Here is a 5,220-nt window from a genome sequence, read left to right on the forward strand (position 1 = left end):
TGATCCTCAAAAAACAACACTCTGGGGTATTACTGTCTCTACAGATAAGGAAACTGATGTTGGGAGAGATTAAAAGCCTTTACCCACAGTTAAACTGCTAAGATGTCTGGGCTATAATTCAAATCCTTGTCTGATTACCATGAAGTTGTTAGAAAATTTGATCCAATTCATCAAATGTTAAATAAGGGTCTACAATGTTAGGCACTGGATTAGATAGTAAGAGTAGGAACATAAAAATAAAACAATTTTTGCCCTCAAAGAGTTAATGACCTACTGAAAAGTAGATTTCTTAGGCACACAAAGTAGTATCCAATAATTTTAGGATGTAGAGAATGGGAGGGGAGAGTAAAGTCCAGATTCTTAATAGAATCTCAAGAACTTTTATAATAGCAAACTATTTGGTGAGCTGGTAAAGACCTCAAAGATAATCTTGTCCAAATCCTACAAGGAAGTGACTTTCCCAAAGTCACTCGGCTAGTTAGTGGTCTACTCATCCATTTTTATTCAGATACAATTTTTCCATCTAATTTGGAACATTTTTGCAGATGGCTAAAATTGAATCAGACGTAAAAAAAAAATACAGTCCATTATTATGCATTTATACTTATGTAGAATCAATGAACAGAGAGGGGAGCTCTAAGAAATGAAAGATGAATGACAAGTCCCCAACAAATAATTGTGATTCAGTCCCCTAGGAAAGGAAGGAAGGACATAAGCATTTATTTATTCATTTAAACCCTCACCTTCCATCTTAGGATCAATACTGTATACTGGTTCCAAGGCAGAAGAGTGGTAAGGGGTAAGCAATGGAGGTTAAGTGACTTGCCCAAAGTCACACAATTAGGAGGTGTCTGAAGCCAGATTTGGATCCAGGATCTTCTGTCTCTAGTCCTGGATCTCTATCTACTGAGCCACCCAGATGCCCCAAACATTTATTTTTAAGTGCCTACTATGTGTATGCACTTTGCAAATATTTCTGGGACTAATATACTATAGGAAACTATACTGAAATTTGCATTAGCAAATATGGGTAATTGCTTTGACTGACTTGAATTTTGACAAGGTGATTGATCTGTGACTCGGACAAGATGGAATAAAGGAAATGGCTTGTTTCAGCCATCCCTCTTGGGTCAAGTCTCATGACTTCAAAGATAATTAAAGATTATTCACTTGTTCTTGAAATTTCTCTTTGTACCAGTTTTAAGGGGATAATCTCACAATGATTTTTCATCATGTAGTTTTTTAACTCAACCATATTAATTGTCTGAAATCCTGGAGTTTTGGCCTAGAAGGCACCTGAGAGGTCAGCTATTCCAAGTGGTCCGGTCATAGATAAGGCTTATGAAAACCTAAGAGGTCATCTAATCCAACACCTTCATATACAGATGAGGAAACTGAGGTTTAGAGAGGCTAAATAATTCCAACCAAAGTCATACAATTAGTAGCAAAGGATTTAAGTTTGAGCCCTCCAACTTCAAATCTGGCCCTGGATCTCATGGTACTTTGCTGCATTTGGCAAAAGATTTATTCCTAGCTCTGCTGGCCACTCACTTGAGTTTTTAGTCCTTAAAACATTTTCCCCCCACACTTCTGAAGACATATTAATGGAAGTTATCAACAGGTTAGAGAGGAATATGGAAGCCAAGGTCTCATTCACTCTGAATATCCAATGTTCCTCCATATTGGTGAAGGGTTATTATTCTACCATAATTATAATGCTGAGGAAAGACTGGTTCAAACCAGTGGTTCTGGGGCAATGAGGTGGCTCAGCGGATAGAGCGCCAGGGCTGGGTTTGGGGTTCAAATCTGGCCTCAGATACTTCCTAGCTATATGACCCTGGACAAGTTACTTAACCCCCATTGCCAAGCCTAGACTTTACTGCTCCCCTGCCTTGGAACTGTTACTCAGTATTGATTATAAGAGAGAAGGGTTAAAAAAAAAATCAGTCTTGAAGCTGCCATACTACTATCTCTCTAGTGTACCACCAGACAAGGAAGTCACAGTCCAATGAGGGAATTAGTCATTGTATCTACGGAATACAAAATTACTGACTTTTAGAGGTAAAGAAAAGGAAGTCTATATAACTAACTCAGTATGTGGGCTTATGGAATTCATAGGGCAACTCATGCTGTAAATGCAAGTAGGCTCAAGAAGATGACTAACTCATAACAGATTATTAAAAGGACTTAAGGATGTGGCAGCGAACATCTAACCCTTTGAAGTTGACCTCAGGCGCAGGTAAACGAGTATTTTTCCCATGAAACATCAAATGGCATAATAACATATGTCGCATGTGCCCTTTTCAGATTGGATGTTAAACTGGGCAGATCATCAGTCTAACTCACTACCGGATTTCTGATGTTCCTAATTAAGCCACAGCTTACTTCTTCTCAAGTTCCAGCTCAAATCCCGGCTCCTACCGGAATTCTTTCTCAACTCTTCTTGATTCTGCCTTCTTTCTGTTCGGTATTTTCTGACATCCTGTATTGAGCTTGTTAGGCAGAGATTTGTTTCTGTGTTTTCAGACTGTAAGGCAGGGGCTCTCTTTTGCTTCCTTTTGTATGCCCTGTGCTTAGTGCACTTGATAAATGTTTATCCATTGATGGATTCTTAACATTTCACCCTCGATGTAGTCTTTGTGGTTGTTCTCCTTTCTATTTCCACTACCACCACCCTAATTTATTATCTCTGGTTCAGATTATCCCGACACCCTCCTTATTCAATCTTCTCCAGTCTTTTCCCTTCCAATTCCTTCCTTAACCAAAACCTTCCTTAAACACAGACCTGATCACAGGATTCCTTTTCAATGGTTCTCCATTCATTGCCTTTAGAATCAGTCAATATGGCCTCTAAGGTCTTCTACTTTGGACTTCCTTTTTGTTTTCTTTTTTTTTTTTTTTTAATAACCTTTACTTTCTGTCCCAGTAACAACCAATATCTTAATATCAACTCTAAAACAGAAGAGCAAGGGCCAGGTAAAGAGGTTAAGTGACTTGCCCAAGGTCACACAGCTAAGAAATATCTAAGGACAGATTTGAACCCAGGTCCTCCTGACTCCAAGCCTGGCATCCTATCCAGTGTTACCTAACTGCCCCATTCCTTAATTTTCCAATCTTGGCTTTGAAAAAAATTATTGATAGCTTATATACATATATATACATACATATATATATGTATATATATATACACTGCCTACATTTCTCAAGTATTCTTCTCCTAGAGAATCATCTCATAATAAAACATAAGATTTATTTTTCAAAAGTTTTTCACTAAAATTAATTGACACATCATCTAAATCTCTATTATGGGCTTCCTGGCCAGGGTCCTCCTTGTCTGTACAGAATAAAGGGAGGTGCATTCTTTTATCTCTTCTTTGGGACTGTATAAATGGAGATTTTGAACCTTGGACTTCATCCCCCATAAGTCCCTTAGTTTTCCCAAAATTCCCTTTAATCTCTCCTGTGCCTCCACATTTGCATGGTTATGTTATTGTTTTATATTTGGCTGTAACTCCTCCCTCTTTCTCTTTTGTGGTCCTGGGAGCGAGCTGGTTAGTAACCTTTTAGATAGGTCTCCGTTTATTATTAATAAAATATTCATAAATATAATATTTAGTATTTTGCATATTAATTTTAAAATCCACATTTTCTGTATCTGTGAACAAACAAGATGACTCACTTAAAAAAAAAAAGTCAGTATAACCATTAAAAATCTACGTGACTTGGGGGCACCTGGGTAGCTCAGTGGATTGAGAGTCAGGCCTAGAGACGGGAGGTCCTAGGTTCAAATCTGACCTCAGCCACTTCCCAGCTGTGTGACCCTGGGCAAGTCACTTGACCCCCATTGCCCACCCTTGCCACTCTTCCACCTAGGAGCCAACACATAGAAGTTAAGGGTTTAAAAACAAAACAAAACAAAAAAAATCTACGTGACTCAATTCAGGTATAATCTGAATATGACAGACCTGGGTAGATACAGGCTAATACAACAGACTTAGAGATTTATCCTAACTATCTCCTACCTCAGTCTTGTAAAATAACAACCTAATGATTATAATTTCTTTTTCCAATCCCTTCATTGCCACTGAGTTACCAATCTTGGAACTCTGAAGAAGCCCACTTCTAATCACTTGACTTTACACTTTACACTGGACCCAAAATTTCTAATTCAAGGTTTAATTCAATAACACAAGGATAAATGACATTTCCTTAACATGTAAGTGAAAAAACTGCAATAATAAGGTCTGTCATGCCAGAAATTTCAATATACTTGGTGCATCAACAACTTGAAATTTTGTCTATAAGAGTAGTCCTAACATCTAAGAGTATTGCTGAAGTCTCCTAAGAAATATCTGAAGTACTTTCATAAATATAATATTTAGTATTTTGCATATTAATTTTAAAATCCACAGGACCAAGCATGATCATGACCCTTACATTTATTTACATTGTGTTAGTCACAGTGTATACTGTTTTCCTCATCCTTCTTATTTCACATGCCTTCCCATGCTTCTTTATATTCATCAAATTCATCATTTCTTAAGCAGTATAATTCATGCCTTCCAACCTTTTATATGACTCTTTTTCACCTAAGCCTCATTTCAGCCAAACATATCAGTCAATCAATCAACATTTATTAGGTGTCTACCATGACAGTCTCTGAGCCATAGGTGGCATTGAAATGAAGAGGACTTCAAATCAGGCCTCTAACACTTACTAATTGTGGGACCCCAGCAAGTCACTTAACTCTGTTGGCCTCAGTTTCTTTATCTGTCAAATGAGCTGGAGAAGGAAATGGTAAACCACTTCAGTGTCTTTGTCAAGAAAACATCAAATGGGGTCACAGAGTCAGACACAACTGACAACATGACAGTCTCTGCCCTCAAGAAGTTTAAGATCTTATACAGGGTGCAGGGAGACAACTCATAGACACTGAAAAGAGGGTGGAGGGAAGACCCACCGAGGAAGGTAAACAGGACTGGCAGAAAACTCATGGAAATCTCAAAGTAGTACAACCAGGAAAGATGAGATGTTTTGAAATGAGCATCCTTCTTAAGTGGAGGTCTGTAGTTCAAGGCTGTGCCCTTTATTTAGAAGCACAGAGTGACAGAGTGGTGATAAGGTGGGGTGGAAAGAAAGAAAGGAAGAAAGAAAGAAAGAAAGGAAGAAAGAAAAAAAGAAAGAAAGAAAGAAAGAAAGAAAGAAAGAAAGAAAGAAAGA

Source organism: Gracilinanus agilis, chromosome 3 (genome assembly GCF_016433145.1).
Source record: "Gracilinanus agilis isolate LMUSP501 chromosome 3, AgileGrace, whole genome shotgun sequence".
Taxonomy (NCBI): domain Eukaryota; kingdom Metazoa; phylum Chordata; class Mammalia; order Didelphimorphia; family Didelphidae; genus Gracilinanus; species Gracilinanus agilis.